Source organism: Ambystoma mexicanum, chromosome 13 (assembly GCF_040938575.1).
Source record: "Ambystoma mexicanum isolate Mex_15411 chromosome 13, UKY_AmexF1_1, whole genome shotgun sequence".
Taxonomy (NCBI): Eukaryota; Metazoa; Chordata; class Amphibia; order Caudata; family Ambystomatidae; genus Ambystoma; species Ambystoma mexicanum.
Genome location: NC_090938.1, coordinates 479,439,645 through 479,462,774, shown reverse-complemented (window position 1 = coordinate 479,462,774; position 23,130 = coordinate 479,439,645). Strand labels below are relative to the sequence as shown.

Below are 23,130 nucleotides of genomic sequence, written 5' to 3'. Positions count from 1 at the left end.
TATTGGTAGTTTCTCTACATTTGGCTGGGTAAGAAAAAAGTGGGAAACGCAGGTGCAAAAACCTCTGGTGGTGATGGGTGCATGTCAGAAGCACAGGGTTCCAGTGTGCCAATCTGCCTTCTATGGGTTTGGTGGTGAAATGCAGAAGCATGTTAACCTTAGGGAAGAGCCCAAAATCTGATGGACTAGCGGCTGATGCTGGAGAGTGTGACAGGATGAAAGAGGAGAGCTTAGTAATTGCTCAGCTAGTGGTGCTGTGCTAACAGGTAGGCCTGTGGTGGCCGTCTGGGAGTGTTGTGTGTAGTGTAAGGTAGTAGGAGATCCTAGAGGGAAGTCTGTTAGGGGACGGTGGGAGTAGGCCTTACAAGGCAAAACAACCTGCAACCCTGCACTCCTACCCATGGCCATTTGCAGACAGGGTCCATTTCTCTAGCTACCGATCTCACTCTCTCTCCAATATACATTGTACCCCTCGAGGAACAAAACAAGTATCTGCAAGTTGGCGGATGAGGGAAAGGGATTGTAACGTTGCCATCCCTTCAACTGAAGTTTTTCCTTGTTAAACACAAGTTTTTCCTTGTTAAACATAGGTTACGATTTTAGTAGCGAACTATACATTCCTAAAAGTTTCTGTTAATTACTTGTGCTTATGAGCCTTTGACCTGTAGTCCTAAAGAGAGGGTCAGCACAACATTGCCTGCTGCAGGCTCCCGGGCACACTGGCCCTGACTAAAGAGTCTGTGAGAGCTGCCATGCAGGAACTGCAGGCAATGGCACTCATCCCAGTGCACGGGTGAAGGCCATGCATAGGCATGGCCGCAGCGTCTGCAGCCATGTCCTGTAGACACTTTGCCCAGGGTCACTGTCAAAGCTTTACCCTAATACTCTGTACTGGAGTGCCTATAGGGCACAGTGACACTGACTGCAGTGCCCCAAAGGCATGGCCTGTGGTCATGCCGCCATGGGCACTGGTATCCTACTTACTTCCTGTGAAATGCCCAGGACAGAGTGATCCTAAGTAACTACACTGTTCACAGGGCATTCATAGCCTCTGGCCATACCCAGTGGACACTGCCTATAGCATGAACTCCAACCAACACCTAAGCCATCACATCGCCCCTCACACCACCCGACTCGCTAGACGCCACCCGCCCCTCTTCTCCCCGCCACCCAACGCAGCTGTACCCCTCCGCCATGCCCCTCTGTATCCTACCGCCGCTGTATATCTGTTCTGTTACCTCTGCAAAGCGCTCCGTTATGTCTCTATTGTTGCATACCTCTGTAAAGTGCTCTGTTGCTTCTCAAAACTAGGTCAACACTCAATTATAATAATAATGCCCCAGGCCCAGTGATCGTATCTACAGTTCCTCCGGGGCATGCCATTGGTCATACCCTGTGGGAAAGTGCCCATGGCAATGTCTTTGGCTAGGAAACAGTAGCCATAACCTGTAGGCACCATACACAGGGAACGGGCACAGTGACCAAATCAACAGTACCCGAGGGATTTCCTTCAAGCTTGATATAGGCACAATCTACAGACGGTGGCCATGCCCTGCAGGCGCAGGAATCAATGTGTCATCTCCGAGCACCTCTGACTGGTTCTTAGAAATGAATGTGTGGCTTTGTATTGAGTTTAGCAGCTGCGAGCATTGAAAGAAATCAAAGGGTATGGCTGTCTGCTGTTCGGCCAGGAGACTGAAATTTTAATCCGGCTTCCCCGTGGCGAATAACAATTTATGATCTTAAGCAAACCTCTATCTTCTGGTGGAAATATTGAGAGGGTTTACAAAACTGTTAGCTACAACATTAAACCCTTAACTGTGCAGTTACAAAAACATTTTAGTGTGGGACACCGACTGCCTCTTGTTGGGTTGGTCGGATTGAGGACTGAGGCAAAGAAATGCTGTTGTCATTGGACGGCAAGGCAACCTTGAGAGATGGAGGCCAACGAGTGCTGCTCTCTTGGGACAGCAGCCATGAGCGAGTAACATGTGGATTCCATTCACAGGGAAAGACCCTTTTATGGTATAATGGTTGCTTCTTTTTGTTTCCCTCAATCTCACTTCCCGCCTCCCAGACCGGAGATCAGTGCAGGGTCAGTGTTTGGGTAAATGTTTCAAACTTAGCCTTTTCCCACGTGTCCCGGGTTGATGGCGCTCTTGTTTGTCAAAATGTTTCAGATGAAGAATTTCCGATACTTTACAAGCTATAAACAGTTGATGTTTCTTTCAGAGCCAAAGTAAGTAACCTTGACAAAACCGTTTTTTCCAGATTGTTAAATCCATGCGAAACTTCACAGGTTTATTTTCCTTTGCTGTTTATTTGTTCTCATTTTGATAGCTTGTTTTGTAAAGTGTTGTTTTTTCTGTTTTTTTTATCCTTTAAGCTTGTTTTGTTGGCAAGCTTTCAAAGGATGAGCGTTTGCTTGTCTGGAGGACTTGGAGACCATCCAAATATCATCGACTCTTGGTATAAAGCACAGGCACATAGCATAGCATAGACCAGGAACACAGAACCCTAGACAGGAACACAGAATCCAAGCGCTGCGCTCGTCTTACTGTTGCTTGGAACACTAGAATGTGTCATGTGCAGTCCCGAGGCCCCCCCATGCAGAAGAGAAATACACAAAAAAGCATTGTGCATAGGCCGAGTCCAAGGTAAATAGCGCTTCATGTTTTGATCTAGTGGTCTCTGGACAGCAAACGGGATAAGCGGACAGGCGGGGAGAACGCAATGGGGTGGGGGCAGGAGAAAGGAGCCAGAGGTTCTGCGCACCATGAATGGAGGTGGGCCCACTCTGAAAATAGCGCAAATTCTGAGTGCAAACTTGCAGTGACCGCCTTTCAGCAACTTCACTCTTCTGCCAGTATGCTTTGGATCTAAATTATATAGAGAGGCGCCACCGCCAGTGTTTGGTTTTGCACTATGGTAATTCCCCTGCATGGGCTCACAGGCCTATTTGAATCTTGTTTCCAATTGCTGTCGTGATCAAGCCTTTTGGCTAATGCACCAAAGCACGTTTATAGTTATTGCAAGTCCTTGTGGAAAAGAAAACACATGTAGGGCAGGTTCCGAGTAAATTCTGTGAGAGACCCAAACAATGTTGGGTATAGATTCTATAGATGTATTTATCACATCTGTTAAAAAATGTTAACAGACAGTGGGTTGAATATTGTGCAAAAGTCATTTCTGGACAAAATAAATGTGCAGCAAGAGCAAGTGCTATGCTCTCTATGAGGTACCCGAGGGCGCCCCCGCTTTTTTTCTCCACAGGTGGCCGTCATCATCGCTCTGGGATCCCCAACCCTGGGGATGGAGATGCGGGGGAGAATCACCTGGCCTGGGCAGAGGAGACTTGGGGAATAACAGGGGGATGTCCTTGGGTGAGACGCGGTATCCCCCATTTTCATTGCATGATTAACCCTTGGTCCCAGCTGCATTTGTAGGATATTGCTATCCTTTTCCCTCTGCCCGGAAAGCCACTATAAGGCATCATAAATACAGGAACACTTGGAGGAGGGTGAAGAGGAGAGCCACAAGCGAGACAGGGTATCCCCCTTTTCCATATGAGAACTAAGCTCGCCCTCCCCCGGCCTTTGTGGGCTGTTGCAAACCATCTCCTCTCATTCAACCCACTATAGTACTGGGACGAGGAAGAAGCAACTAGGAGTAGTCACTAGTAAGTCATTTCGCCACTCTAGTACTGAGACTAGGAAGAATCCTGTAGAGTGTTGTAAAGATCAGGCATGTCCCAAGTGCTCCACTAATTACGACCATGCAATTACAATTATAGACTCAGACCTGCAACCTGTCAAGTGGTTGCAGGTGTATAAAAGGGTGAGAGCCCAACAGAATGATGAGCAGAAGGAGAGAGCTGAGGCCGATCGTTGCAGCCCTGGAGGGAGAATCCTGCATACTAGGAAGCAATCGTAGTGGATCCTGCAGGAGGGCCAGAATGCTGGCAGACGATCCCAAGAAGCTGTGGAGCCAAGGGGCCGGGCGGTCTGTGAGAAGCCACAGGTGTGAGAGCCTTACTGGTCGGAGGTCCGCAGCTGGAGCTGCTGACACAGAAGAAAGGAGCAGAGTTACCGACAGCGTCTGCGGACAGAAAGCGGAGCTGCCGGCGAGATACGAAGAGAAGGTGAAGTGCGAGTGGGGCTCGCGGTCAAAGGAAAGCATGTCTGCAGAGCACAAACGGTATGCAAAGCTGCCCAGAGGAGACGCTAGGGACCAGTGAGCGAGAAGGGAAGAGCACTCAAACCGGGGTGCTCCTGGGGGCCTTGGGGTAGCCAAAATAGATGCTGAATGAATGAAAAGCATGCACAAGATGAACCCAAAGCATTGAGGGGAAATATAAGGACAATATAAAATGCAAGCAGCAGATAAATAGAACACAGATATTGAATATCAAACTAAATGAAGGCTTTTGGCAAAGTTATGGCCTGATAAGCCTGTGTGAAATTCAAGTACCGCCGATTGAAAACAAAGCACAAGCAGTATGAAACGCAATGGAAAGCAAGTATGAAAAATAGATAGAAAATATGAAAGCAAGGTGGTGAAGAAACAAAAACACCACAAAGTGAACTATATGCAAAAACATGCTGTGGCCCGGCCCAGAAACTGGCAAAGGAAAGAATGCATTGTGGCGAAGCCAAGAGGCTGACCAGGAAAAGCCAAGTGAGTGTGAACCATCACACAGGTACAAATACAGAAGAACCTGTTTGGGTTAAGGAGCCTAGGGTTCCTGGTTGCGTGACATGTGAGGGGTGGACCGACAACTGCGCCTAGGCCTGGGAAACCCCAACTGTGAAAGCCAAAGAGGTTGCTGAAGTGAAATAGGAGAAAGCAATTTGAATGAAAGTTAAGAAACCAGAAGGAATATAAAGTTGGCTTGGAGTTGTTTTGGAACATTGAAAGATTGAGAAGTACAAGTTGACGAACTGAACTTGGTGAAGGGAATCCAGAGGCTCTGTGGAACTGTCTTGAACTTGGGGAAGGGAAGGGAACCCTGAGATTTTAGTGGAACTATCTTGAACTTGAGGAAGGGGAGCTGAAAAGTAAGCCAGTAGCTGGAAGAAGCTCAGAACTTTATTTGGGACACTATTTCATGTATTGCTGATATCCCTACACATTGTGTTGTAGGGATATCAGCAAAAAATTGGTTTTGGACACAGGTCCTCATCACAAGTCTGGTGGTAACCCTTAAATGCGGCGGTAGCGCTATTGCCGCCACTCTTAAGGGTCCGCCAGATCATGGCTTTGGCGGATTTCCCCCAGCTCTGAGCTGGGGGGGGGAAATCTGTGGCAAAATTGCCGATTTTTGGCGCGATTACCGCCAGCAGGAAATCTGCTGGCGGTAATAGCATGAATTTTCCCCATTGGGCCCAATAGCGCTGCGGGGTATAGCGGTACGGCTATTAGCGCCGGCGTTACCGCCCAGCTCATGATGAGGCCCACAGACTTTTAACTAGACCTTTGACTCGGACTTTCCTTAGTTTCTTTAGGTAGGGAAATCCCACCTTATTATAGGGCAAGTTAGGCCTTTAACCATCCCATCATTTGATAAAACATTTATTTTTGACCTTTGAATCGGTTATCTGTGTATTGCTTCATGATGCCTTCACATGTCACTCCCACTCACGGATGTAATCCTAGACAAAATGGAAGGATTCTAGTAAGTAGGCCAGTCCAATCAGTAATGGAATGGAGCAAAGAGACGGCTCTCCCAACCCATCAAGAAAGGATACACATAAGTACATCAACGGATTGGAATTTGGAAATTACCCTCTTAACCCAACTGCAGTGGATTCAAATTAGACTATTACCCTTAATGGATTGAAGTTAAGAAACCACACTCCCAACTCATCAGCAATGGCCCAAGCTAGAACATCACCCTCGATGGGATGGAATTAGGAAAACACACTCCCAACCCATTAGCAATGAACCAAAGCTAGAATAGCACCCTTAATGGACTGGAATTAGCAAACCACATTTCCAACCCATCAGAAATGATTGGAACTGGGAAATCACCCTGCAACGCCATTAGAAACAGATTCATGTGGGGTTATCGCCTTTAATGGATAGGAGTTAGAAAAGCATTCTCCCAACTAGTCTGCAATGGATTTCAGATAAAGTAGGGCGTGGTCTAGATTCATGGACTGAGGACGTACTTCTCCTGAGCTCCTGCCCTGATCCTGAGACCGATCCTCGTAGGAACTTCCAGCCCGAACCGAGGACGGAAATAAGCACACCTCCAGCTGTCTCATCCGAGCCTGCTTCGCCCGAGAAAAAATCCGAACGAAAACGGAGCCGGCAACACCGAAAACGCGACCTCCGCGCTTCGGTCCCCGAGAATCCAAAATGGCGGCCGCGACTTCGTCCGAAGCCCGCAGACGAGGAGAGCCCGGGAACTGAAGTAGGCGGCACCTACGGCTCCGGATGGTGATGATCTACTGGTCATCTGTGCCACTGACGGTGAGCAGACCACTGCACCTCTCATCCCTGCGCTGAGACCGCCGCGGGGCGCACACCGCCACACACCGCTGCTGCAAGAGAGGAGGTGAAGGCCGGGGCCCCTAAACAGACGAGGAACACCGCGCGGAGGGGCAGACTGGGCCTTCCAGCCCTTCTTTGGACCCGACAGGTGGGGGCCCTGCGGGCGACTACCACTTGGCCTGCGCACATGATACGGGCCACTCAAGATACCAAGAAGCACCCAGGCCACAACGAGGCCCTGTGAGCCCCGCGGTGAGGGCCATCACACGGCCCAGCCATATAACGCGGACTGATAGCTACACACAACGCTGAAGTGCCGGGCCCCAGCATAAGGAACGTCCCGCACCGGCGACCGGGAGCGGCCTCGCCCCAGCGGACACTCCCCCACCTTCTGCCCAGGGACACACCCATGGCTGGGGAAACTAGCAAAGCACCATAACCCCCGCAACCCCCAAGAGGAGGAACGACCCGCTGGCAACCACCTGATCATTATCCTAAGGCAACGAGACGAGTGAAAGGGAGCACCTTGCTGCATGCAGGAAGACAGCGCCTACAACAAACCAATGACTGGCACCCTCCCTCACTGAAAACGACCTGAGGAGCCATAGGGCCACAAGCTCACCGAACCACGACGGCCCCATATCCCCGACAACCAGTGGTCCCGATAAAAGTAACACCGCGAGAACCAGGCCATTGAGAGGGGTCATAACACTGTGCGAACCTGCCCTAAAACATGTGAACACGGTCTGGCCCAACAACGAGAAGCGAGGGCATCAGTTGCATAAACGACTCAACGGATACGCTGCCACTGCAGGCAGCGAGGACACTGCACATACCTCTCGGAACACTCTCCTAAGAGCCCTGGTGGACGAACTTGAAGCGAACATCATATAGCACCTCATCAAAGCCCTCTCTAGAAGGAATGCCACCTCCAAAGCACAAACCCAAACTTGTCACAATGGATGCCTTCACCTCAGTCCGACCAAAACAACAGATTCCACAGGAGATGAGCGCTGTTCAAGGATCTCCGACTCAGGCAACAGAGACTCCCAAATCCTACAAGCGATAGCAGCACTGCGAACATCCATGGAAGACAAGATCGGCGAAATAAAATCAGACATTCAACTGATGAGACAAGACGCGCGAAACCTAACCGACAGAATGGTCACTGCTGAAGACTCTTTGCGGGAAACAACGGAGACCACACAGGAACTCAGGGCGAAAGTCAAAGAGCTGGAATCCACAGTAGCCCGGCTAGAAACGCGCTCAGAGGATGCGGAGGGCCGAGCCCGCCGCAACAATGTCCGAATACTGGGGATACCGGAGGATTCAGAGGGCCCCGACCCCACCGAATACATTGAAACGCTGTTCCTGCAGGAAATCGGGGCAGGCAAACTCACCCAGGGTTTCTCTGTGGAGCGAGCTCACCGATCCCTTCAAAAGCGACCTCCCCCCGGCTCACATCCGAGACCCATAATAGCTAAAATCCTAAATTTCAGGGATCGGGAGGCCATTCTGAGGTTCTCGAGAGAAGGCGGAGAGATCAAAAGAGGCGCGGCGTCAATAGTCATGTATCCTGATTACACCCCAGTAGTACAACGGGCGAGAAACTCTTTTATACCAGTGAAGGCCACTCTAAGGAAACTCAACCTTAAATATATGCTGCTATATCCAGCGAGACTCAAAGTGCTCCACAACGGGAAGGCAATCTTCCTTGAAACCCCAGCGGCGGCAAATCTATGGCTTGAGCACAACAATCTGGCTGAAGATGCGGAGGGTACAGCGAGAAACAATAAACACCAGGGCAACGACAAAGATCACGCGAGAAGCTGAAGGACACATCAACCACGGTTACTATTTCGGAATAAATCGCATCGCCACACCAAGAAGGCGACGCAATCGGGCAGGAGCTCGGAGGCTCTTGTGCAAAAACACTGACGACCCACCCCAACCGAAGCGGTGCAGGTAAAATACCTACACATCACCCGGGCTGGAAGACCTGGAGAGGACCGGAAGGCCCGGGAGCCCCCGAGCGTTGTGAGTTCATAACAACTGCTGGGGGCAGTTTACTGTTGTTCTTTTCTGTTGATCCATCCTACGGGAAGGAGGTTGTTAATGTTGATAGATCTCCGAAGGCAAAAGTACAACTGATGGGTGGGGGAACTGGCTGGAGGGCCGGGATGGGCAGGACCGCACTAAACAGTGCCGAACCGGCGATGCCGGTCGCCATCATCTGCTTCACGGGTGGAAGTGGGGGCTCTCTTGTTGTTTTACGGAAACAGGATGGCTACACACATTAGACTATTGACCTGGAATGTAAGGGGCCTGGGCACCTACCCCCGCAGGAACAGGATTAAATCCTACCTACAGAGGAAGAGAGTGGACATTGCTCTCCTACAGGAGACTCACTGCACCGCTGAGGCGGATGAGAAGCTCAGAGAACACTGGGGGGGACAAGGCTACGGAGCCCCCTACTCCAAATTCGCCAGAGGGGTGTTCATCTGGTTCAACCCCCAGGTACCGTTTCTCCTACGCAGGTTGGTGAGGGACCCTGAAGGTAGATATCTGATCATATGGGGAACAGTGGAACAAAGAGAAATATGTATAGTAAACTCATACTTCCCTAACAATAATATCCCAGCTCACTTAAAAACACTTAGCGCCCAGATGTCACAGTATCGGGATGGTCTCTTTTTGTGGGGTGGTGATTTTAATTGCGTTCACAATCCCGAACTAGATAGGTCTTATCCACCGGCAAGCGGCTTCCCCGCTGCCACCTCATCCCTAAATGCAACGCTCAACGAATTCGACCTGATAGATGCTTGGCGGGACCTCCACCCAAACGAAAGGACATACTCATATTACTCATCCCCACACAAACTACACACGAGGTTAGATTATTTTTTCATAAGCAGAGAACACACGCCTCAGACGGCTAACGCACAATACTTAGGAAGGACCATCTCCGACCACTCCCCACTCCTATTAGACTGGCAACACAACAACCCTAGACCGCCCATCCCAATGTGGAGAATGCCTGCTGAGGCTCTGAAAGACCCGACCTTCAGGGATGAGCTCCAGGAGTCCTTAGAAAACTATATAGCGGTAAACACAGGCAGTGTGGACCAAATAGGTACGCTATGGGATGCCCTAAAGGTGGTAATACGGGGAGAAACAATTGCAAAAGCAGGAGGCATCAGGAAACTACTACGGGAGGAACTGAACCAGAAAGAGTTGACAGTCCAACAACTAGAGTCCACCCCTATTGGCACGTTGGGAAGGGAGGAAGAACTGAGTTCTCTTAGGGAGGACTGCTCCAGGGCATGGGACAGGTTGGCTAAGTTCGACTTTAGCGTCAGAACTAATAGAGCACATGCAGAGGCCGATAGACCAGGTAGGCTACTAGCGTGGCTCTGCAAAAAAGAACACCCTAGGCATACTACTACAGCACTACAAGACGAACAAGGCATAGAACACAGGACTCAACAAGACATAAACAATACCTTCCAACGATTCTATGCACAACTATACTCCCACACACACAAGGTCCCACAGGACCAGATATTGGACACCCTAGAGGAAATTGGCCTACCCAAATTGTCACCAATGCAGTCCGAAGCCCTAGACTCCGACATCACACCGGAAGACATAACAGAGGCTATTAGGTCCCTCGCTACTTGTAAGACCCCAGGATGCGATGGACTCCCCCCAGAATTCTACAAGGAATACGAACCCACCCTGACGCCCCTGTTACACCAGGTCTTTTCAGAGACATTCGAAACTGGTATCCTACCTGACAGTATGAGGGAAACCTTACTGGTCCCGATGCTCAAACCCAATAAACCCTCCGATAAATGCGACTCCTACCGCCCGCTCGCCATGCTTAATTATGATGTGAAAATACTGACGACAATACTAGCGAGACGTCTGTCCAAAGTGATTGGTGACATAGTACATGAAGACCAAAACGGCTTTATACCTGGACGTAACACGTCCCTAAACTTACGCAGGCTACAGCACATTATAGCTGAAACCAATACAAGCGGAAAACAACTCGCACTACTCTCCCTGGATGCTATTAAAGCATTTGATTCCATTTATTGGGAGTGGCTGATAGCGGTCCTGGAAGGTTTTGGGCTCGGTCAACGATTTATCAGATGGGTAGTGATCCTATATAATGAACCTAGGGCCAGGATAAAATCCGGGAGATATGCATCAGACACATGGGAAATTCGCAGGGGCACTAGGCAGGGCTGCCCACTCTCTCCCATGCTCTACATCCTGGGTCTAGAACCCATTGCGATCTTCCTTAGGCAGCAATTTTTCGATGCAGGAATTAGGCTGGGCGGGACTGACCATATTGTTTCACTATATGCAGACGATGTCCTAATATATGTTAACGACCCTCATCTCAATGTCCCGACAATACTGGAGGTCCTTGATAACTACGCCAAAGTTTCGGGCATACAATTTAGCAAAACGAAATCCTGCATGTTTCCATTAGCATCCCTGAAGAATAAATCTGCAGAAGAGCTTCCCTCGGTCGGCATAAAGTGGGAGACCGAATCTTTCCGTTACCTTGGGATCCAGATAATGCACACCCCAGAACAAATGCATACACGAAACACGATGGCTGCGATACCCAAATTGCGCAAATCCATAAGTTTCTGGTCTAAGCTTCCATTATCCATGCTGGGCAGGGCCTCAATAACCAAGATGATCATTCTCCGTAGATTCCTATATGGGTTCCAGAATGTGCACTTCTATATCACCAAGCCCTTCTTTCGGCTTCTCGACACAATAATTAAGGAGTTTCTATGGGGTAAGGGCAGACATCGGGTGGCACTGTCTACCTTAGTATTACCGCACAGCCAAGGAGGGATCCAGTTACCTAGTCTAGAGAAATACTACCTTGCAGCTCAGCTAAGCCATGTAACCAAATGGCTAGCAGACGGGACCACTTCGGAGAACCCCCTCCTACAGGCCATGATCTCCCCAATTCACCTGAGGGAATTGCTCTGGGCCCCTCAAACTCTGCTACACGATCAGCCTTTTCTAACAATCCTAGGCAGGAAAATATGGTGCAGAACCAAGACGGTCTTACACCTAAAGCAACCATACTTCCAAGAAGTGCCAATACTCTCGGGACTTGACAAATCTGTCACCACCCTCCACACCATTAGGCACTGGGAGGAAAAAGGAGTGTACACCTGGGGTGATCTATACTCCGGAGGCACATTCAGGGAGTTCGCTGAGTTGCAGGAGGAAGAGGGCATTCACGCTGGCCAATTCCTGTGGTATCAAAAGATCCGCAAGATAGCACGCACAAAATGGGACACCTGGCCAGAAGAACCAGAGAACACTCCCCTCTTGGCCTTGATGTACACCCTGAGTGAAGAGGGGAAAGCAATATCTCATATATATATAAACTCCTTGTTGACATCCCCAATCCCTGCAGTGATACACTAAAGACCCGCTGGGAATCAGACATGGGACTGGAGCTGTCCGAAGAGGAATGGAGCAGAGCGCTGTCCTTCCCGAAAGAGGTCTCTAGAAACCAGAGATTTCGGCTAATCCAGTTAAATGTACTCTATCGTACCTACTTAACCCCGAGCAGAATCGCTAAGTTCAACAAAACCGCCCAGACACAGTGCACCTGGTGTGGGATAGAGGGAGCAGACTTAATCCATATGTTATGGAACTGTACCAAAACCCGTAGCCTCTGGTCGACGGTAAAAAAAACCTGCGAAGAGGCAGAAGTCACCAGATATAAATGGACCCCAGCAGAATGCCTCCTAGGCTGCTACCCCAGACTGGCCAAACTCAAATATGCGGTTAGGCTGATGGACTTGCTATGCATAACAGCCAAGAGAACTATCGCCATGGCATGGAAACGGCCGGCAGGACCAAATCAAAGGGCATGGCGCAAAGAATTCGAAAGATGGGCGACTGCCGAAACAAGAGCTTGGGAGGACAGCGTGGCTAGATCTACGGACGAGTCAAGCATGGCCCTTGCTGCTTGGAAAGACACCATGTCTAGACTGTTTCACTCCTCGGATGATAAGCCCCCCTGAACCACCTACCGGCCCTAGCACAGGACCTGAATGATTGCCTAAGACATTCGAAACCAAGCCCCTCCAGCATTAACATTCTCGGAAAGCCCATACCCGTGCCCACGTTGCCCGGCCGCTTCCTCCCCGCCTACAACCTCATCAGTCATCACCCACCCTTGAATCGGAGATAGTTAATGTTTCTATTGTTTATGTTCATGTTATGTAAAGTTTGTTGTTTGACCACAAAGGCTGAATGTCGCTGGCCAATCGGTCACCTTGAAATATGTAACTATAACGAAAATGCCAATAAACAAATTTGAAAATAAATTCAGATAAAGTAGCCTTCAATGCAATCTGCAAGTAAGTACATCCCAATGCCCACACACCAGTGAGGGACAGGTATAGGAAAACACCCCTCCTTTGGTTTCAATAGCTTTTCCAGAACATGGGCAGGTAGCGAGACAGTCACATGTAAGGGACTGTGTCAGAGGACATGGGGACCTCTGGGGTCAGGGAAGACACCAACTAAGATGTGGCCAAATGAGGTGGCGAATGAGGAATTCCACATATTTCACCCAGTCTCCCAAAGTACCACCAGCAGGGTGCCCTGAAACAAGCATAACAGAAAGTCCCCCTTTTCAGGAGATCTATGGTATTTAGGTGGCAACAAGGGGTCCCCCACACCAGAGCCCTGGTGAGCACAACATGACAAGCAGCTATGACACTCAAGACACTTGGAGGAGGAGGGGGGGGTGCCATGGTTGCTTGGAGCGTGTGGGCATGGAGGACAAGACATGGTAGGGGAAGGATTAGGGGATAGAGGCAGGGGGCATATGGCATGCAGGTTCAAGTGCTAAAACCCCCTGATGGAGCCGCCATCCCGCCGTTTGTAGGCCACTCCGAGACGGCTAGAAGAGGCAGTCTTTTGGAGTAGTTGCCTCCACTGGGCAGGATAACTTAGAACCATTGGCGCTTTAGCCAAGACCATGGAGGAAGCCATAGGCCAGAGGGACTGAGGAAGAATTTCTCAGCTTGCTGACAAGACACATACCCTGGTGGAGATAATAGAATCAGAGAAAATGAAACCAGGAGTTTGTGGTGGCCTCAAACTGAGAGAAGAGAAACTGAAGGAGGCCATGGGGTAAGGCAACCTTGGCTTTAGTGATTTAGAATAAGGAACATGACCCTTCCCCACCCCCCCAGAGTACAGAACCTGTTGATCCTACAACCTGACCTTAGGCATGGACTTCTTTTCCATGTTCTAGGTATTCATCACAGTGGATCCTGAAAGGAGTTATTCCAAACCATATACCGCAATCCCACCACTTGGGGGGTGATGGTAACCCCTACAAGAGACACTGGGGATGCTTGCCAGGGAGAACTAGCTATTGAGGCCTAGAAAACAGCTCCCAAAACTGGTTTTCTTCATTTCCCTCCTGAATATGGTTTGCCGCATTTAGTCGAATAAGTCATAGTCATTTGTTAAATATTCCTCCCTTTTAGACAGTTACCAAGCCTGTCTAAAACTGTTGAACCACACTTTTCAGGTGTGTAGATTGTTCTGTTCCAACTTCGCTGCAACATTAGCAATAATCAAGTCAACTGAGGACGGCTCAACTAAATCAACGACAAAAAAAAAAAAAGATACTGAAAAGGCGCCCCTGCCACTTTGTGCAGTGAAAGGACTCTTTGAGCCGCAGCGTCGATGATGAGGCCATTTATCATCATTCCATAGAGAGTCGGAGCGCTGCTGCACACAGGCACGCACTGTTGGAGGACCCATCGTCAAGACAAAGGCAGGAGTCCGGATCACCCCTCCCAACGCCGGATTGTTCTTTGTTGTCTTTATGCTCATAGAGAGGACTAGCACTGGGCTGGGGGCAGCTTGCGAAATCTTCCACTTGTGAACAGTGGCATCATAGAAGACAATTAGTACACATCATATGATGGTTGACTGCTTATGACGCACTCTGCGGCACAGAATACAAGGGGGGGGGAGTGGGTGCAAGAGTATCGTGATCTCACCACCATAAGACCCCTGTGAATGTGTGTAATACAACACACAAAAGACACTGCATCGGAAACTGGATGCCATGTCAGACACCAACCTTACTGACCATGACGGATGTCAACTCCATTGGAGGACAGATCAGATGCGCTTTACGAAATTATACAGTCTTTTAAAATGATGTTCTTAAATATTCATCACTTTTCTATATTTGTATTTAAATGTAATCCAATGGACACTTGTAAATAGTACTGGTGGGTTTGTTATTAATCAATGTATAACTGTATGCTGGATATTTGATTAAAAAGAAATTCACTTTATGTATACAATGTTTGATTAGAACCTTTTTAAGGCTGACACACATACCTTAATATCCAGTATAAGAAAAAAAACACATAAAACAGCACTCCATTCCAAATATCCTACACGACAATCTAAAGCACACAACATAAATGCGTGTCCCCAGCTAAGACATAACACAAACACGCACTTGATAACAAAAGAACCTACCCAGGGTGTGTAGTGGATGGCTCACCAGATGCCGCTTCTCCTAATATACCACAAACCTTCCTCTGATCTGCACGCATCAACACTCGAAATGGTAACTTCCAGATGCAGCTGTTTTTAATTTCCAGACTATGGCCTTACTAGCCAAATCCATACTCACTGGGCCTCCCCCTTCATCGTCACGTCATGCTCGCACCTGGAAACATGATAATGTTCATTTCGCATGAACGTATTTTCCCTCCCTCGCTCCAAGGTCTCCAACACCCTTGACGGCAGCAGATAAAAACGGTACAAGACAAACACGCAGTATCGGCGGTGTCAAGGACGCCTTGCCGCCTTCCCGCTCGCTGGCGGGAGATCAGCCAGAGGGGGCAGAGGTGGGGCTGCGCTGGAGCCGCGGCCTGCAGCCGAGTTTGATAGGAGACCTGCGGTCCAGGGAAGGTACGCTTGCGCAGTGGCCGAAGCCAGGCACGCCAGGCCGCTGAGAGAACAAGTAGGCCTCTGCGCCGGAAGGCCTAGTCACTCTTTCCAGGCTTTTGGCCTGGCCTCAAAAGGGGTTAGTGCGGCTTTTCCATCCTGTGTGATGAGTCGGGCCACGTTTACAGGGGAAACGTCACAAGTAAATCTGCCCCAGTGGCGTCGCCTGAGGAGGAAAATCCCTTTCCGATGGCATCACTCAGAAGGTTCTAAAATGGGGTAGAAGCATGGAAACAGTGCGCTATTGGATTGGACATAGGAAGTTCGCTGAGTTTTCTTACTTTGTCCCAGTTACGCTTTTTAAAATGTTTCCCATTTTTATGGTTACCAGAATGCATGGTGAAAGCAAGACTGATCACACCTAGACTAGGGCATTTGGGGTGTGAGTGTGTGTGTGTAATAAGACTTATTTACCCCTTTGTTGGCGGGATTGGCCCCTTTGCCCACATTTGGTGGGATTGCTCTAAAATCAAACCCGTATGAGTAGAAGTTGTTAGTTTGAATCACATAATTGTAGGTATTGCTCTACCCTTACACCCACTAGTAATCCTATTGGGCTACTTAGGCGAGCAGGAACTTTTTACACTAGGGGGCTAAATACAGAAGGTTGTGTAACCATATGTTAACAGCTACATGCTTAACCATAGCTCATAATTTGAAATTGAAAAGGGCAGCTGTGGTGAGCCAAACTTTGGCAACACGTGTGCGCCCAGATGACTGCCTCACACAGACACCCATGCTAGTACAAGTATGTGTAGAATCCCTGATATTAATGACAAAGTACACCGTTTGGCAACTCCACACCAATGGAAATCCTTTTCTTTGACTTGACTTTTGAAGTAGAAACAATCGCAGTTGGCCGTCGCTACTGATACAGACGAAGGGCCAGATTTACAAAAGCGTTTTTCAATTGGAAAACGCTTTTGTACATCAGCCCTATATGTTTAATGGTAGACTCAGTTACCATACAAGTTGATTCAATTTTATTAGTTTAATGACAGTTCCAACATTTTAACCGCCTCATGGTTTTATTTTCACGTTTGTTATGTTATAATGGGTTAAGATTCCATTTGCGGTTCCTTTGCTGAAAACCAATACAAATAATAAACAAAAAGGATTTCTGAATATATTGGTAGAGATAGAGCCTGGGGTCCAAGTGGTAGCTGCTACACTAGACATTCAAAAGGCATTTGACTATCATGGTGATTCATGTACGCTGTGTTATTAAAGTGTGGGTTTGGCCAAGGGTTTCTCGAAGCTTTACGCCTCCTTTATACGGTACCAGAAGCCAGGGTCAATACAAATGGGTTGCTTGAATCGCAATTCGAGATAGATGGAGGCACCCATATGGGGTTCCCCTGTCACCCCTGATATTAGCTGTTATTGAACCATTGGCAGATTTAATAAGACTTAAACATAGACACTGTGGGATCAGAATGGCGGGCAAACCGCAGATCATTTCCCTTTATGCAGATGATGCACTGGTATACATTCGAAACCTCCAGAACACTTAGTGTCTATTATGGAAGACATTCTAAACTTCGGAGAGGTTTCAGGTCTCTGGGTGAATTGAAACAAATCCAAGCTCTTTCCCCATGCAGCCATTACCACCCCACCTGAAGATCTACAGGGATTCAAGTGGGCCTCAGTGACCATACGCTACCTGGGTGTGACAGTTGCAAGACATGGCCCTATGCGATACAACTGTGTATATGGCTGAATTACGGGCTACACTCATTGGCTGGGCACATCTGCCCCTCACAATAACTGGCAAGATCGCACTCCTCAAAATGACTGTTCTCCCTAAACTTTTGTATCTCTTCCTCAATGTACCGTTGTGGCCTGGGCGATAATTTTTTCAGGAGTTGGAAAGGGAAATTTGTAAATTCGTATGGAACTCTAGGGCGGTTGAAATGGGAACCGCTAACACAGCCATATGATATGGGAAGGTTTGCAGCCCCCAACTTCTGGCTGTATTGGATGGCTGTAAAAGCACAATTTGCGGCCTTCTGGTTTGGGGATAACTCACCCCTTCATACATTGCTAGAAAGAGATTCAGCAGGGGGTTGGGACCTGCAATTGCTGTTCCTGCCAGATTTGCTGACTGCAAGCGTCATAGCATTGGCCTAGTGTAAAATATGGAAGGAGATGGATGTACATGCCCCATACCATGAAGAATTGTGTTCCATCCCTACCGCTGGTTGATGCTGGCTCATGTGGGGCTTGGATGCAGCACAGGTTCCACACATTAGGGCCACTGTACTCGGAAGACAACTACATCCAAACCACCGATGTCCCAGGGCTTATGTGCAGCACGTCCTTGCAGTGGATGCAATATGCAGGCCTGCACAAGACTTGGAAGAAATTGCGGAGTTGTTTCCCGCTTAAGCCTGAAAACAATAGTTTGTTGGGTTTTGTTCTAACAGCGAGCGACAGTCGGAGCCGATTGTGGTCTCTATATCACTCAAACTCACTTGGGTGTATTACATCAGAACGTACAAGCTAAATGGGCGGAAGATCTCCAATTGGATGTTGCGGACGATCTCTGGTCCTACATGCATGCACAAACACGCAAAGTGTTGTATAATTCCTTATTCCAACGGATACAACTAAAAGTGCTACACCAGTATCACTACACTCCAGATAGGCTGCGTATGTTTTCTAATGAGGGGACCGGTGCATGCCCACATTGTAACTTCACCCATGCTAAATACTTTCATAGGTTATGGGACTGCCCGCAACCTGCGACCTTTTGGAGGCATATTTGCGCGACGTTGTCGCAAACGACTGGTAAGGCTGTTGCTCCCCTGCCGTTGCTCTGTTTCATATCTTTGACCTACCATTAGGCAACATGTCTAAATTTGTACGGTTATGCCTCTTTTTAGCCAAACGCTGTATTCTTCTACGCTGGACAAATGTGCATGCTCCCAACAAAGACCACTGGTTGAAATATGAAGTGTGGGCTAACGATATGGAGGAGCAATGGGCACACATGCAACCACCTGAATCTCGCCCAAGTGACATTTGGAACCCACTTAAAATATACCTTCTGTCCACAATGCCGGATGTGATCTTGCCCCCCCCCAATCGATATGACTATTCCCCTGATGCCAAACTCCTTATACGAGAACCATATGGACCTACTCCTCTGGGTATCCAGGATTTATCCTTCTGCACCTTGCAATACCCAAACCCAGGTTTAATCGGCCCAACCTCTCCTCTGCTCTTGTTATCCTGCTGCATTGTGTCATGTGTTACCAAGTGTGCCAATTAAGAAAGTTTTTAAAAAACGATTTCCGATTTAGTTATTTTGAGATGAAAAGGGAATAAATACATAATCTGAATCTATAGAGACATTAGAACATCTATTAACCGAGTGTCCTGCATTAAGAGCTCGTAGGCAAATACATTTAGCCAAGTATTGTAAGTATCTAGGTAATCTTGATGAGAAAATGTGCTGGTCTATAATCCTGGGCAGCTCTTTTCTGCCAATACAACTAGCCACTGTTAAATTCTTGGAAAGTTTACAATTGGAAAATAACATGGTGTAAATGTTTTAAAATGAGGTAATTTAGCGTCTCCTAGCGGCTTTGCTAGATTGGTCATCTGCTTGTAACTATATGAATTGTATTTTTCTAATTTATTACCAACAAAGAGAGAAGAAAGCTAACCAATGTGTTAAATCACGTTATTATAGTTAGTGTACCGCGTTGCACATTCGTTAGTGTTGGTATTTGTTTTCAGCCCTTGATTTTATCTTGGTTATGAATTGCTTCTGATTAAGAGCTATAGGGCTTGGTCTTTGATTTCCTTTTTATTCATATTTTGTGTTTATAAGGAAGTTATTTTTGTATATTGTATATTATATTGATTATACTGATTTTAAATACGATGTTAATACTATTGAAAGGTTGATTAATTTCAACTAAATCAATAAAAAAAATGAATACTTTTTTTATATTTACGGGATACAATTAGTTAAGTGGTCCCTTGTACTCCTATCCATCTTCATGCAGTCCTGGCTGTGTCGTGAACAGAGGTATGCATGCTTGGGCTTGTAGTCTCATACCTATTATAGAAAAATTCTAAGTACCAGCAATCAACGTGCTTAGACCATCTGCCACATATGATGTCTCTTTGGGTGGCTGTTAGATGGCTGGGGTGGATTTGGAAGTGTAGGGTCTGGGAGAAATTCTGGGTCCCTATAAGCGACTGTTCTGTCGTATGTGGTGGTACTCCTGCTTGGTGCACGGCGCAGAGCAAGTGTGAAGTTGGTCAAGGAGCTCAGGAGATGTGCATTAAATTCACTCACAGGAACGCCTCGTAAGGGTCGACGATGGTATCAGCCGCATTTAAATCGGTGGCTTTCATGTTGTGCACTAAGTTTTGCTAGCGGCTCTTGTCTAAATCCACTGGGCTATCTTATCGACCGTTACTGACCCATGACGAGCTTTCACGTTTTCCCTTTCCACAGGTCGGTCATCCAGTTGTGATGTTATCCTTTGCATTCCGAAATTTTTATTTTTTATTTTCCCCCCATTTTAAATTCAGAACCACAAGTCCCAGCATTTGGGGCCGAGTAGCCCACTCATGCATAAAATGGGGACATATCAGAGGTATGCATGGGACTCATGCTGTTTGAAAAACATAGGTTGGGCTGCTCTAATGTGAGGTGTTGCACACAGAAGAACAGTGTTGTGTCCCATTTGATCAGGTTAAAGAAACCCTGGGGTTGGGGGAGCATTTAAGTATGGATATACATGAGCATGAACTCCATGAAGACAGAAATCGCCTTACTCAGTACTACCAAACACACTTGACTCGAGAAGTGGCTGATGGGAATAAAGCTCATTGGCTTCTCTCCTCCACCGGAATCCAGAGCTTCATTTATCAGCTTCATCACTGGCATCAACCTTTCCTTCAAGACCCACGTTGTGAAGGAAACCCAACACAACCTGGTGTCAGCTCTCTTTCCTTCAAAAACCCAAGCCCATCATCCCCACCTATGGGACTTCGAAGCTGTCACCCACACTTCGGATGGGGGCAATGGCCTCCTCGCCGTGGTCTCCACCACCCCCCGGCTCCACTGAAAGGTGTCTAGCATACCAGAGTGTCTCATCACAGGACTAAAAGAAATACAACTACATCACCCCAGCCCTGGGGGCGCTACACAGGTTGCCCCGTGAGTCGCACACAGTCTTCAAAATGGCCTGCATCACATACAAGACAATGACAAACAAAGTTCCAGCCTGCCACGATGAGACTCACCATCTCTGGGTATCGGGTAATATTGTCTCCCTATATGTCACTATACATACAAATGCCGGGAAGCGGTATAGGCATTATGTAGGGGGACAATGTATGGGGTAACTGGGCATTATATAGGGGGACAATATATGGGTAACTGGGAGCAGGGATCACGGGGGTGTCGCACGCTCCATTAAAAAAATAAAATAATGTGGGTGTACCAGCAGGTTCCATATAATGTTGCCGCAAAAAAATTGTGCCATTCTTGCATAGCAACATTTTTGCGGGGACATTATCACATGGAACCCGTCTCTGGAGGTCTACACAGCACCAGAAGCCACAGCATCACCAAACTTGAATCTTAGATGGAAGGAAAGAACCAGAAAAGGGGCCTTTCCGTGGTTTGCTCCGGGCTATGGAATAACATACAGAGGCACCTTGTATTTGCGCCATGCTCCAGGAAGGAACTGAAGACCCTATACATCTCATCACCCACTTATCCTGTCATGGTCTTGGGAAGGATAGTTCCGGGGCAACGCGCTCGCCTTGGAAACAAGATGACGCAGAGCAACACAGGTTCGATCCCCGAGTCTGCACACAGAAGCCTCTAGGAATTAACCTGTGTGTTACAAATAACCTATAATAATAGTATTTCTCTCCTGTCTAGCCCGCATCTCCCAGTACTCTCTGCATACTCACTCCATTTTCTCTAGAGCGCTCTTGCTTACTAGCTGGGTGGGAGCATGTTAGAGGAACAATATTGGGGAGCACACTGTAAATACCCCACATTTACAATGGAGGCACAGGGCGCTAAGATGCACCAAACGACCCTTTTTGGTCAAGTGCCAAAGCTGGATTGTGCGCCTTTGCCCTCTCTAGAGGAGGTGTGGTATCTTGCCCTTCTCTTTTATCTTGGCGCGTGCCTGTAGCATGCCGCGTGCACGTTATTGTGAATGGTCAGGTGATTGGAATTGCATAACGAGGAAATAGACCACGTAAGTCTTTCAGAGCCGCATGTAGAAAACCTAACCACTTCTTCGCACACACACACACACGTGTTTTTAACATACCACCCATTTATGAGCTGAGGTTGCATGGGGTATTTACCACGTGGAGTGCATCTAGAGTACAGCATAGGATAAATCGGGGTCATTTAGTCCACACAATAACGTCTATGTACAGCGTGCAGTAAATATCGCATACGCAGGAGGTATTCTGAAACATAGCAGGTCATTCACACCCACGTGTGAATACGTTTGATGGCACGCTCGTGAGGCACTTAGTTTTCTGTGCTGCAGCAGTCACGGAGATGAGCAGGCTGGGTGCCGTCCTGGCAATAGTCCTGTACCCATGGCAGGCCGCCTTTACATCACGCCCTGTTGCCACTGGAGGGGTGATCGGCGTGCTGGCCCCAGAGTAAATGCAGACCATCGCATGAAAGCTCTGGTCACAACTGTTGTCATGCAGATGCTTAAAGCCACTCTCCTCTCATCCCCCCAGCCAAAAGAATGGGCTGGGGTTTGATTGTGAAAGGCGTGACTCCCCTGCCCCCCTCAGCACAGCTTGGAAAGCATTGTCCATGGAGTGCTCTGCCCTTGAGAGGAGCTGCAAGCGGAGACCCCTTGCCGCGGCCATCCCCTCTACAGACAATAGCAGGAGTCTGTCCAATAGCGCGGCGGCGTTCTGCTAAGTGCACGCAATAACGTACTGGCTGCCCCCACCCCCTGCCATTGCGGTAGAGATGGTCACTATCAATAAAGTCCAGTCGCGACATTGCTACCAATTAGAACCCATCGCCCATGTTAAAGTGCTTCGAAGCCATGAATTATGGTGGGGTAGTATGCCCTGCAATAGTGCACCGGGTATTCTGATGGAGAGGGGGTATTCTGATGGAGGACAGTTTCCCTTGTGATAGTGCACTGGGTATTCTGATGGAGAGGGCAGTTTCCCTTGTGATAGTGCCCTATGTATTCTGATGGAGAGGACAGTTTCCCAGCGATAGTGCACTGGGTATTCTGATGAGAGGACAGTTTCCCTTGTGATAGTGCACTGGGTGTTCTGATGGAAATGCCAGTTTTCCCTGTGATAGTGCACTGGGTATTCTGCTGGAGGGGACAGTTTCCCCTGCAATAGTACACTGGGTATTCTGATGGAGAGGACAGTTTCCCCTGCAGTAGTGCACTGGGTATTGTGATGGAGGATAGTTTCCCCTGCAATAGTGCACTGGGTATTGTGATGGAGCATAGTTTCTCCTGCGATAGTGCACTATGTATTCTGATGGAGGGGATTGTTTCCCCTGCAATAGTGCACTGGGTATTCTGATGGAGAGGACAGGTTCCCAGC

The 23,130-nt window shown here is 48.2% G+C and overlaps 1 protein-coding gene across 2 annotated transcripts in view; it reads right to left on the bottom strand.

Annotated features, from left to right (window-relative positions):
* The window catches only part of LIMD2 (LIM domain containing 2), a 190,506-nt gene that overhangs the window by 142,574 nt on the left and 24,802 nt on the right, over positions 1–23,130 (bottom strand). The window contains exon 1 of one of the 2 annotated variants that reach the window (XM_069634122.1): positions 15,067–15,625. The exons of the other annotated variant lie outside the window; for it this stretch is intronic. The gene's annotated coding sequence lies outside the window, so the exon portion shown is untranslated. Of the gene's footprint in view, positions 1–15,066; positions 15,626–23,130 lie in introns of those variants that run through there. 2 annotated transcript variants of the gene reach the window in all.